This window comes from Petaurus breviceps, unplaced genomic scaffold (genome assembly GCF_028583685.1).
Source record: "Petaurus breviceps papuanus isolate PSGF00001 unplaced genomic scaffold, PetGlider_PUasm1.0 90731, whole genome shotgun sequence".
Classification (NCBI taxonomy): domain Eukaryota; kingdom Metazoa; phylum Chordata; class Mammalia; order Diprotodontia; family Petauridae; genus Petaurus; species Petaurus breviceps.
In genome coordinates, this window is record NW_027187325.1 from 2,122,090 (window position 1) to 2,136,216 (window position 14,127).

The following is a 14,127-nucleotide window of genomic DNA, read 5'->3' on the forward strand; positions in this document are numbered from 1 at the left end:
ACTTCTATGCATCTAGGCTTTAAACCAAAGAAATCCCATTTTACTCCTCCGGGGGACTGGTATAAGAGGGGATAACATCAGAAAACCCATCATTATGCAGCTTCTGTTCTCTAATTGGTCAGTTCTGTGAAGAAATTACATTTGAGACTATATCTGATTTTAAATCTGAATGAAGCAAAATGAATGAAATTTTAGTCTGAGGGGCTAGGGCTAGACACAAAGACTTTCTCTCTGCTTGGGGAATGCTAGGGTTACTGACCTTGGAGATTATGAAGGTTACTTAATGAAAGAACTTGAAGAGGTCTTAGCATTTTGCCCATCAGTCAGTTGGGATAGAGTAGGTGACCTGAAATATTAGTACTCTGTCCATGGCATTATACAGGATGACAAAAAATTTTATTGTAACACTGAAACCTTGAAAAGAAGTTTAAATGGCTATGACAACTTTATACGATGATCAGTAATTACAATTATTAAAAAAAAATTAGGTGACTATTTAGTCTTGCATCATAATGAGTCATTATAGAGAGGATGGATATTGAATTCATTTGCAGTGGCCAAAAAAACAGCTATCGTCACTTTTCAAGTAGATGCTGCTTGAAGGGAGGGAAATCAATTTGAGATATTAAGAGGTCATGGTTAAGAACATGCCATTTCTCTAGTCTTTCCCTCTTCCCACAATGAAAAATAAGATTATAGTGCAATTAATCATTTATAATATTTAATTGGTCAGTCACATTTCTGTCAGTATTTTCTCAAATTATGGATAGAAAATTGTGCAGCTCTTTTTAATTGTGTGCTTATCTTGGGCTTCAAAATCTGTTTCTTATCCAACAGCAGAATATTGTTAATGTAGAATTCTATCCCCTTTTCCTCCATGACAAACACAAAATAAATGAAACATTTATGTGTACATGTCAAGGTCCAAGTACTAGCTAATGTGTCATTGTTAGCTGTTGAATTCTAATATTAGTCAAAAGTTGCAGCGGTACTTTGCACATAGCAGTCATTAAATAAATATGTGTTGATCGATTCATTCATTTCCAAGAACAAAGTAGGTTTGCCCATTCCCTGGTTTTAGCTTGCTATCTCTCAAACACTTGAAGTGTGAACGAGAGCTGTTCTTTACCAATGCCAATTTAGTAATAACTACTTGGCAATTTCTGATGAAAAAATTATTCCACTGAAACTGACATCAACCTCATACACCTTTTTTGGAGGGGTGGTTCAGACCTATGATGGAACTTTCTGTGAAAAATAACCTCTGTCTATGAAGATCAGGGACTGTTCTGCAATGAATTGTGTAGGGTCACTTACATTTTATGGGACTTCAATAAGGTCACACTGACAGTATATGTCAGATATTTTTTGTTTTGGAGGGGGGAAGGCAAGGTAATTGGGCTAAAGTGGCTTCCCCATGGTTACACAGCAAGTAAGTGTGTTAAGTGTCTGAGGTCATATTTGAACTCATGTCCTCCTGACTCCAGGTCCATCAGAGATTTTTTTGACTCTATAGACTCTAACATGAATACTAAGAGGACTTGGTCAAAAACAATCATCATTTATCTAATCCATTCCTTTTTGTGCAATATTGAGCAATGCCATTATAGGGAAAGGCATCATTTATATTATTTAGTTGTCTGGCCGCATTTTATATCAGTTTACAGAGTACATTTTCTCCAAATAAGGATTAAATACACTATACTATTATTTATCTTATAATCTTTATACATATTTTATTTTTTTAAATTGTCATATTCACTTTTATATCTCCAGTGTGAGGCCTCCTCTTCCCTCCCCCTCCTCACACTCTGCCCTATTTCACCACCCACCCACATCTGGACAGCTGCCAGGATTGAGATCTGATTGTGGTGCTATCCAAGACAGGTTGGTATTTTTTTGATGAAGGAATTGAAGTTTGTAAATGTTCTCCTGACAAAGTTAATATAAATGATATAACCCTGTATGCCCTTAGTGCAGATTTGAGAACTGTTTTCAAGAAATTCCTTTCCAATGACATTAATGGCAGAAAAGCAGAAAAAGCTAGAAGACCCACGGTTTTTATAGATTCAAAAAAACCTCAATATTGCTGCCCCAAAGGATAATGAAGAATGTCAAGTTGCACCAAAGATGCTGTACTTGCAGGTGACTGATGGCCATATAAGTTGCACAGTAGGTAGAATTTAATTATATGTCAAAAATTAGCCTGAACACACCACCTGGAATCAAAGTTAAGCTCTCGGGCATTATTGATATAAAAAATGAATTCCTGCTTTTGAATGACTCAAACACTGTAGTCCTTGGAGGTGAGGTAGTACACCTTATGTGTATGGAAAAATGGAAGTAACAGAGAAGTTTGTCAAAACACAATAGAAACAGTACTGGAATAGACAGTGAACTGTCTTCTTTTGTACCTTTTAGAAAGAAGTGTTGTAGCAGCAAGCACACTGACAAACCAGTGGTGGCTGCCAACTCAGGTTCTTAGATCTGCTTTCTAAAGGAAAGTGACTCAAAATGGTTTAACAATCTTGCTTTAATCAAACATATGCCATTTACCTAGTTCAGGGGAAAAAGATCAGCACCTAGAACTTCAGAGAGTACAGAGCTTACAAGCAGACCACAAATAAATAGCAGACAGGCCTCTAACTGTCTGACCATTACATCCATACCTAGTCAGTTAGTAGAGAGGGAAGCACCAACATCTGGGTTTTCAAAGCTGGGGGGGCTCAACAGCTACCCAAAATATCTCGTCTGGTCAAACCACACAACACTTCTCAACGTGAAACCCAAAGCAAAGCCTCACATCAGCGTTTATATATCCTTCTCCTGGCTCAGAGAATGTTGACCCACTGCCCAATCAAAAAGACCTAGCCTCCTGCCACAAGCTCCAGGTGCACTTAAGCCTATCAAAAGGCCTAGGGGCAGGGAAGATATTAATTTCCCATTACCATAACAAGTATGTGCCTCATGTCCAAGTGGATAACAGAGAACATGATTGGAGAACAGCATTGAAAACCTCCAGGTGATAATGATGAATTTGAAAAAGCAGAGAATAGCTGCTATTGCAGAAATTCCAAAGAGCAGGAAGATTAAGATATTTGAAGGAGGTAACAGTAATGCTAGAAATAATCTCAGCATGAGTACTAGAGGGAATCAAAAAAGGAAAGATTTCTAGAAAGAAAAAATAACAAAAACTGAAGGAAAAGATGAAGTTGTCCATCAAGAGTTTGTTGATGAGATGGCTTTGAAGCATGTAACACAAAATGGACTTCAGTAAAGAAACATCCTGACAGGCCCTAATGAATAACAAAAACAACTTAAAAGCAGAATTAAATATTCTTTGCAACAGCCATAAGTACAAACCTGTTTTGGGTTCACCTATGAGAAGCAAAGAGAGGGACAAGGGAGATGTGAAGATGAAGAAGAGTTAGGAAATTCCGGGCCATCTGCATCCAACACATTATTTGGTTTCTTAAAATTGAAAATGGGAACTTTGAACATGGAAGAATCCAAATCACAGTCTCATTCACTTAATCAGGGATAACACAAAGTATTGAATAATGAAAAAAATGTAATAAAGAATTGTAATCAACCAAGACATCTTCCTCAAAATGATACCGGGCACTAAGAAAAAAACAAAAAACAAAAAACAAACCTCCTTCTTTTCAAAGGGGCACTCAAAATTCAACACACATTTTAGAAAATGATGTGTTACGTAGGAGCTCTTCTGTGGCATGAAACATGGGTGGATGAGAGAATGAAGTGTGATAGACCTTATGCTGAAAATGACAGAATTAAGAATATTGGATATCCAACTCCTCACCAGAAAAACTGCGCTTTTTTTTTTTTTAAAGAGATAGCTCTATGCAAAATGGACCAGGCAAAGGCAGCTAACTTGGAGATAAAAGGAGCCCCCTTTGTCAAGAAACCCATAGAGCTCAATAATTAAAAGCAAGGAAAAAGGGAAAACCACATACTAAACTTTGATCAGATGTATGAAAGGGAAACATGAACAATAAGTAATGAAGTGGTTATGAAAAATGAGACATATTTTAGTATGAATACTGATTACCTCAGTTCTGTTAGAACTGATGGCTTCAGTGATTTACCTAATGGGGAGACTGAAGTTCCAATGAAAGGAAGATGAGTTTGACCTGCAGGATCCACTGGGACTCCAGCTTTTGGTGATGCAAATCTATTTTGTGATAGTGGGTCCACAAGAAAGTCTGGACCAATGAAACCTGAAAAAGTTTTGGAATCTTCCCTTCCTGGGGAAGGGGGAAGAATGTGGAAACTGGGAGATGGATGTTTTGCACTTTATTGGGATTACAACAAAGTTTTTTAAAAAGGATATTTTTTTCCAATTAGTAATTGTAAAGAAAATTTTAAACATTCATTATAAAAAAAATTTGAGTTTCAAGTTCTTTCTCACTCCTTCCTCTCTCCCTGAGTCAGTAAGTGGTTTGATATAGGTTATGCATGTGCAATCATGCAAAACATATTTCCATATTAGTCATGTTTTGAAAGAAGACCAAGCCAAAAAAAAACCCTGAAAAAATAAAGAGAGTGAAAATAGTATGCTTTGATCTGTATTCAGACTCCATCAGTTCTTTCTCTGGATGTGAATAGCATTTTTTATTATAAATCTTTCCCAATTGGAAGACAACAAGTTTTACTGGGCAGAAACTGAAGCTCTTCATTCTTCTGGCATGACTTCAATTGTTAAATTCAGTGATTATGGAAACTATGAAGATATGCTTCTGAGAAACATGAGGCCAATTCAAGCCCATGGTTACAAAGGGGGAAGGGAAAGGGATAAGCATCTTATTTGACAATATGTGACAGGATGTAGTTTTTCTTGAATATGAGAGGTATTGAGACATCCCTTGTTAAATAGCCAGTGTGTGTGTCAGAACCAGGACTAGAAATAGGTTTTTGTGGACTCCTAGAATGGCTCTCTATCCACCATGCAAAGTAGCCTCATGTTCATGAATAGCTTTGTTCTGTCACATACTACCTAATTAGATAATATTTGTAAAGTGCTTATCATAGGGCCAGGCATGTAGTAGGATCTACGTAAATGCTTATTCTTTTCCTTTCTCTTTCCCTTTCCACTTTGTGGCCACGAGCAAGTAATTGCTCAATTCTAAGGCAATCCTAAGATAATAAAATTAGTTTTCCACAATAATGAAATAAAAGGTCCATAAAAGGCCTAAAAACATACAAGAGTGTGTCTACGTACACATATGTATGTGTGCATACTTCAAAGACCTAAACTTAATTCTGTATGTGTTTATGTGTGCATATTGTGACCACCAATATAAATCAAAAACCCCTTGCACCTTAGTAAATGGCCCTTGATTATTTTCATGGTAAAAATTATCATTGTACTCTTGCTAATGTGATGAGTTTGTGAATTTAATTAGGCTAGTACTTGATCATTATCCAGTTCATCATTAAAGCCACACTCAAAACATTCCACATTTTTAGCACCCATTTAAGTCTGTCTTCTGCAAACAGAAGCCAAGTTTACCTCCAGACCATGAAAAACCAGAAGATGACTTTATTGGAGCACATAGTTATAAACATATCTGAATAAATATTTTTGTAAACATGTATTGCTCATATACAATAATTTAAGTCATATATAATAGAAAACCTAAAGCAAGAGACAGTTATTTTTCATCATTCAATTCTTGATAATTAAGCAATATATTATGTGATTCTCCTACCTTACTTGAAAAATCATCAAGATATTTTAAATTCAGATTTTTAATTAGAAAAAGAAAATGGGGCGGCCAGGTAGCACAGCAAGTAAGAGCACTGGCTCCAGTGTTGAGAAGACCTGGAGATCGAATCCCGGGCTCAGACACTTAGCACCCACCCAGAAACACCTGGCCGTGTAACCTTGAGCAAGTTACTTAACCCTGATTGCTTTAAAAAAAAAAAAAAGAAAATGACCAAATGATATTTTTCAAGATTTAGCACTAATATGTAAGAATTTGCCAAATAGTTATTGTACTCTAATTATTTTTAAATTGCATAAGCAATAGTCACATATAGTGAGCATTTCCTTGTAACTGATTAATTTAGAATTCAATGGTATTTAACTGAATGTTAGATAATGCAACTTTCTTGGGTAATAGCCAAATATCAGAGATGACCTCCTGCTGGTTTGCATATTTAAGAACTATATCAAGCAACATGCAGAAAACACTTGCAAAGCATTTCATCTAAGATTTTACGTATTTACATTTCCAAAGCAAGCATTTTTGAAGAACTACATTGTCCCTGATTTGTCTTACTCTTTTGTTTTGGTCGAGAAGGTTGATTTTAGTGGCACAGGGGATTACTTGAGTAGAAATTCCCTTTACCAATGAAGATTGGCATCTCATTTGTAAGTTATTGTCTTCTGTACCTTAGTATCTTAGATAGCTGTTTAGGGTATAAAGACAGTAGATGACTTGCCCTGGGTCACACAGTCAATGTGTGTCAGAGGTAGGATTACGAACACAGGTTTTCCTATGTCTGGGGCTGACCCCCATTGCCTATGTCAAAACTCCTATTATTTTGTTAATAGAAATGACTTTTATCTTTTGTACTTGATCCTGGAGTCTGGAAGTGGAGGAGCCAGGCTAGGGAATCCTTGCTTCAGGTTCTATCACTGGCAGGTTTAGAGATGCTTTCAAGTGCTCAGTGAATCACTATGTGAAGTTAATGTGAGAAGGGTATTTAATGAATGACTATATGTAGTATGAATTTGTGAAAAAGCAATTTGGAAAGTAATCCATTGTGCCTAGTAAGTAGTTGGTCTTCTTAACCTCTCTAAATCTCAGTTCCTTCGTTAGTAAAATAGAGGTGATAATTCCTGTAGTATTTGTTTTACAAGAATTAATTGAGATACCATGTATGATTCTTTGCAATACTTAAAGTGTGATATGTCACACTTTTATTGTTGTTGTAATAAAATTTTGCTCATCTTTATGTTGAGCAGAGCTCAGATAGAAATAACTCTAGCACAAATCACTTTCCTACTCTTGTTTTCTTAGGTCTAGTGACTGCCAAATTATTGCAGAGGTTGAGAAAAAGACTGAATTTTGTAACTTAAATCAGTCTTGATATGTAGGTTCATATTCAATAGACTCATTGAAAGCTGCTTTGCAACAACTCCAATGTCAGACAGGAAGATGAGGATGATATATTCTTTTGTTTTTGTTTTTGGCTCTTTGGAAGGCAATTGGGGTTAAGTAACTTGGCCAAGGTTACACTGCTATTTGTGTGTGTGTGTGTGTGTGTGTGTGTTAAATGTCAGAGGCCAGAACTGAACTCAGGTTTTCCTGACTCCAGTACTGGTGCTTTACTCACTGCACCACCTAGACGCGCCGGGGATGATATATTCTTTATTTTGTTTCCCATATGGTCTTGATTTCTTCCTGTAGATTGCTGTAGCAGCAAGCACCCCAAGCATCCTCAGTGTTTGCTGCCACCACAGGTTCTTGGATCTGCTTTGATAAAGGAAAGCAACTCAAAATGGGTTAACAAGCTTACTTTAATCAGTCAAATATATATAGTTTACCTCATTCAGGGGAAAAAGGTCAGCACCCTGAACTTCAAAGTAAACAGGCAGCATTAACAAGACAGAAACAGATCAAGTAGACAGCTTTCCAAACTGTCCAACCATTACATCCATACCCAATCAACATCTGGGTTTCAACATCTGGGTTTTTCAAAGCCTGGGGGGCCCCCCCCTCTGGACAACAGCTTCCCAGAATCCATATCAAATCATAGAACACTTCTCAAAGTGAGCCCCAAAACAAAACCTCACATCAGGGCTTATATAGCCTTCTCCTGGCTCAGAGAATGTAACAACCTAATTGACCCACTGGCCAATCAAGAAGTGTCTACTGAAAAACAAGCCTCCCACCTCGGGCTCCAGGTGCACTTTAGCCTAGGGGCAGGGAAGATCTTCCAACTTTGCATTCCCATTACAATTGCTTTCTTGAAAACTTTTCATTTCATATAGTTGGGAGGTTACAAAAATTTAGTATGGAAGCATTATTAAAAACAGTCTGAAAAAATTTCTGTGGATCAATATTATATCTAGGCAATTATGGGTGATAATTTTATTTGTGATAAAGTTCCAGTTTCAGTTGAGTTTTATGTATTTTTTGTTAAGTTCAATGGATATGTTTAAGTTTCTATGAAGAATTGCAAGCTCCTGGTGTGAAACACCACTATTTGTTTATGTCTTTCTAGATATTTTGTGAGTGCAAATTTTTGCAACCATCAATGATATAATTTATACCAGTTTCTTGCAAAGTATGCATCAAACTAAATGTTCAACCTGTTTAAGAATGATCTTTCCCGAGATCTAGGTAACATTGATGTAATCCTTTAATACTACCATGCATGCCTCTGTACATTGATCTGCTTCATTTGGCCATTCATTCAATGCTTCACTCTTAATAGTGTGCATTGAGTTAGTGTATATGCTACCTTAAAGAGTCTCTTGACTTTATTCTCAGAACTGCTCAATTTGTTTCACTATCTTCTATTTCAAGCTGATGATCAGAATGGTTTCAGATAGAACAACCTGTAGCCTTTTAGTTATGACTTTGAATCTTGGGAGAAGTTACATCAACATAGGTGTCTTCAACATATTCTATTTGACTGTGCACCTGAAATATTTTTTTAATTTTTAAGAAAAAAATATTTGGGGCGGTTAGGTGGCACAGTGAGTAGAGCACCAGTCCTGGAGTCAGGAGGACCTGAGTTCAATCTGATCTCAGACACTCAAACTTACTAGCCATGTGACTTTGGTCAAGTCACTTAACCCCAATTGCCCTGCCCTCCCCCATCCAAAAAAAAAAGGAAAAAAAGAAAAATATTCACTTTCATTTTTCAAATAAACCAAAAGAATTACAACTTAAATACAAGTAGACTTTTAATTAACAACAATATCTTTTTTCTTTAAAAAACATAATCTTTGCAAAAGGCTTCTTATTTAAACTCTTCTTCTCAAATGAATGGATGATCCTGGCGAGAAATTGATTTATCGATGAAGATACATTTTTTTGCTGTAACTTATAAGAGAGTTGGCTCAAGAACTGTGAAGTTAAGGGACTTGCAAAGGGTCATACATTTATTATACAGTAATCAAGAGAAAAAGCAGAAGACAGACTTGAACCAAGGTCTTTCTGCCTATAAATCCAGTTCATTCTATTGTACCATGCTTTCTCTCACATTAAAATTCAGGTTGTCCCAAAAATCTATGTCCAATTTTAAACATTAATATCTTTAATAGCTCAAAACTGCACTAAGACTTTGGGAACACTCTGTATAGCACAACCTTTCCATTCTTATTTTCTTGGCTAAAAAATGCATCTTTGCACCTGTAGCTTGGCCACCTATATCTGTATTTTGGTATGAAGCGCTGATGTTGCAGTTCCACTTTTAAAATTTACCCCCCCCCTTTTCTTTACCTATTCTATGTTCACCGAGAATTCATGATATACAACCTCACCTGGCCCCCCATTGCTGCTAGGCAATCCTACTACACCTCCATTATCAATTCACTATCCCAGTTTGCACAACCACTCTTCCAAATATTTTCATTCCCCTTTCAAACCTACCATGGTTTACCCTCCTCAATTCTCTCAGCTAAGATCTTCACCTCACATTTACAAAAAAATTGAGGCTGTTCAACATAAGCAGCCAATGTTTATAACACTGAGGTTTGGGTTTGGGTAACGGGGGATAGGATGGTGATTATTGATGATAATAGGGACATTTGGGAAAGGGGAGAGTTTTGGGAAAAGATAACCATTTCTCTTTTGGACAAGTTGAATTTGATATGATTATGGAATATTGAGTTTGGAGATGTGCAATGGAGAATTGGTGATGTGATCCTGGAGCTCAAGAGATAAACTAGTTTGGAAAGTATAGGTCTGACTAGAGATGATAATGGAACCCATGGAATCTTTAAAAAAGACATCTTTTAAAAACTCTTCCTTAGACCCTAGTATTCCCCTAAGCTTTTTCTTATTTCCCTAAGCGTTTTCTATTCTCAAAATGCTTTAAAATGGATTTCTACAACTATTGCTTCCATTTCTTCACTTCGCACTTATTTCTCAATTCCTTTCAAGGTAGCTTTTAATCCCTCCACTTGATTAAAACTATTCTCTGTAAGATATGTAAAGCTCTATTAACCACTGCATCCACTGGCATTTTATCAGTCTTCATTTTAACTGACCACTCTGCAGATTTAGAATATATCAAACATTTCTTCTTATTGAATATATTCCCTCCCATGGGATTCCATGTCATTTTGATCTCTTCTTTCTTCCACCTGTGTTAGGATGCCTTCTCTTTTCTCTTCATTTTCTCTCAGTGATCAAATAATTTCAGTTTTCATCTTTATAATAATGATTCCAAAGTAATTATCAAGATTAATGAAGGTTAATATAAAATTAATCTTTCTTCGGAACTCCAGTTCTAAAAAAAAAAACCACCTTTCTGCTAAACACCTCCTTTTAGATGTCTCATGGACATGTCAAATTCAACATGTTCAAAATAGATCTCATCTTTTTCTCTATTTTTCTTTCTGACATTACCATCCTTCTAGGTTCATAAGCTAGGAGTCATACTTGACACCTTCCTCTCATTCATTACTCTATCTGGTAAAGTTTTTCTTTCTTCTAATCTGTTTTCCTCAAAGCTGCCAAACTAGTGTACCAAAAACAGAAATCTCATCTTATCAACCTTAAATTCCAAAAGATTCAACAGCAACTCCCAGTTGTATTATTTAAAGACCTCCACAATCTTCATCCTGCCTATTTTTCTGGTCTTATTTCATATTATTTTTAAAAAGTATTTATTTACTTTTGCTTTACAACATTCAGTTCCATAATCTGATGAGTTTCAAATTTTCTCCCCCTTCCTCTCCTCCCCCCTGTTCCCCATGGCAGCATGCAATCAAATACAGGATCTATAAATACCTTTGCATTAAACCTTATTTCATATTATTAAACCTTCATGTTCTTTCCATTCAAACTGGTCTGCTCACTCTTCCCATTTTGTCTTCTACTGAGGTATTGTGAGGTTCAGTTGAGATAATGGATGTAAAGTATTTTACAAACCTTAAAGCTCTACATAAATTTCAGTTTCTGCATAAATTTCAGTTTTTATTGTTGCTGTTGTTATCCCACTGTTACCTGGCCTCCAGTCTGATGATGACATCATTCCCTGAGCCTTCTACTCTACCCCTGTTGAGTTCAATCAATATTTATGGAGCAATATACAGATGGTCTGATAAATGATTAACAGCTAGTTTTCTTTGGGTAAAAATTGTAAACACACACTTTTAATTTTAATCTGCATTATTAATATGTTTTCTATCACTTTCTTAACTTTAGACAGTTATCCAAACAATACATCAAACCCTGGGTTGCAGCATTTGCTGAGGCATAAATGCGAGTTAGAGTTGACTCCATTTTCCTCCTCCATGCCTTCCCACAAGTGGTCTACCATGACTGGAATACACTCTCCCTTCCTCTATACTTCACAGAATATCTGCATCAGGTGCCACTTCCAAATACATGACCACTTTCTTGATCTTCTCAGTTCTTAGCTTTAGGATTATTATTCTCTCTTGAAATTTCTCTGAATATACTTTTCATTTATTTACTTCTATATATGTCTTATCCTCAGTGGAATGGGTGATACTTTGGGAAAAGTACTGTCTTGGTTTGCCTATGGATTGCCAATGCCTAGCTTGGTGTTTGTACATAGTAGTATTAATACATACTTGTAGAATTGGATGGAATAGAATTCCCAGAAAAGGTGTGAACTGACACATTCTGTGTAAACAGATAATTAAAATGATAAAGACTATGCCCTCTTAGGGGTTATACAAATAATATAATGTGATATAAATATAAAAATAATAATGTAATATGATATAAAACAATACAAAGGAAACATAAATATATAAATTAATATAGGTATAACTTACATGTATTCTGCTGGTAGGTTCCTAAAAAGGCAAAAAGAAAAATAATCTTCCAAATTCAAAGTAAAGAATCTCTAATAGGGCAAGAGGGCAGAGTAGAAAGCAGGACCTCCTCATGGCTCAAGTGTCCACCTTCCCCAATCCATGTAAAAAAGTGACTTTAAACAAACTTTGGAGCTGGAGAACCCATAAAATGACACAGAGAAGCTGATCAAAAAAAGAACCTAGATATCATCCTCCAAGAAATTCTCAAGGAAAATTGCCCTGATGTTTTAGAACCAGAGGGAAAAATAGAGGTTGAAAGAATCCACTGATTACCTCCTGAAAAAGATCCCCAAAAGAAAACTCCTAGGAATATTATAGCCACATTCCAGAATCCCCAGATCAAGGAGAGAATATTACAATCAGCCAGGAAGAAACAATTTGAATATTGTGGAAACACAATCAAGATAACGGGATCTGGCAGCTTCTACACTGAGGGATCGAAGGGCCTGGAATAGGATACTTTGGAGGGCAGAGGAGCTGGGATTAAAACCAAATACCACCTCCCCAGGAAAACTGAGTATCATCTTTCAGGGGCAAATATGGTCCTTCAGTAGAATAGAGGTCTTTCAAGCATTCTTAATGAAAAAAAAACAGAGTTCAATAGAAAATTTGACATCCAGATACAAGAAGCAAGAGAAGCTTGTGAAGGTAAACAGGGAAAAGAAATCATAAGCCACTGATCAAAGTTGAACTATTGACATTCCTATAGGGAAAAATTATAATTGTAACTGATGTAACTTTTCTCAGTATGAAAATAGTTGAAGGGAATATATATATGTATATATATATATATATATGTATATATATATATATGTATATATATATATGTCTATATCAGAGGATATACGGGCATATGAATATATGTGTGAATGTGTGTATATATGCTTACAGGTCTACATAGTTAGAGGGCACAGGACCAACTTAATAGGAAGGGATGATACTTAAAAGGGAAAATTAAGAGGTGAGAGAGGAATATAATGACAGGAGATGGAGAGAGACAGAATGGAGTAAACTATCTCATAAAGAAGAGGGAAGGGAAAAGGGTTACAATGGAGGGGAAGAATAGGAAGGCAAAAGAGAATGGGTCAACCTTATTCTAACTGAATTTGGCTCAGGAAGGGAATAAAATACGCATTAAATAGGGTATCTCACCCTACAGGAGAGTAGGGGGAAGGGGATTCGAGAGGGGATGATGGAAGGGAGGGCAGGCTTGGGGTGAGGGAAGTTGGAAGCACCCACTTTTGAAAAGGGATGGGATCAAAGTAGAGAATAGAACAAGTGGGTGGTGTGATAGGAAGGAAGGAAATATAGTCAGTCTTTTACAATATATCTACTATGTTAATGTTTTGCATTAGCTACACATGTACAATCTATCCTGAACTGCTTATTTTCCCTGGAAGGGTGGGTGACAAGGGAGGAAGGGAATGAATCTGGATTTCAAAGTTTTAAAATCAAATGTTTAAAATTATATATACATATATACTATTTTTTTAAAAAAGCAATTGGGGTTAAGTAACTTGCTCAAGGTTACATGGCCAGTTATTTCTGGGTGTGGTGCTAAGTATATGAGCCCAGATTTGATCCCAGGTCATCCTGACTCTGGGGCCAGTGCTCTTACTCACTGTGCTACCTGGCCATATATACTACTATTAATACTATCTTCATGTAATTGGGAAATAAGATATACAGGCACTGGGGCATAGAAATCCACCATACCCTACTGGAAAAGTCTAAGGGGATAAGGGAGAAGACATGGGAGAGAACATATTTGAGGAGGGTATATCCTGTGGGACTGTTATTCTGCGGCGATAGGGGAAAAATGGTGAGAAAATTTGTAACTCAAAATCTGGCAGAAATTAATGATGTAAATCAGAAGCTAATAAAGTGTTTTAAAAATGGAAAGAAAAGAATCTATAATAGGGCTGTGTATGGAGATGGGGTTTGCTATGTATGGGTTCTTATTCTTCCTACTGATAAAGTTTAATTTGATTAAATGCTTAGAGATCTTCATTCAATAAGCTCTATCCTAGGTATAAAGCAGGGAACTATGGGAGAAAATCCTTTACACCATC

At 36.3% G+C, this 14,127-nt stretch overlaps 1 pseudogene; it reads left to right on the forward strand.

Moving 5' to 3' along the window:
* The first annotated feature begins 453 nt into the window (after positions 1–453).
* Positions 454–3,628, forward strand: LOC138145276 (tudor domain-containing protein 3 pseudogene; annotated as a pseudogene).
* The last annotated feature ends 10,499 nt before the right edge of the window (positions 3,629–14,127 follow it).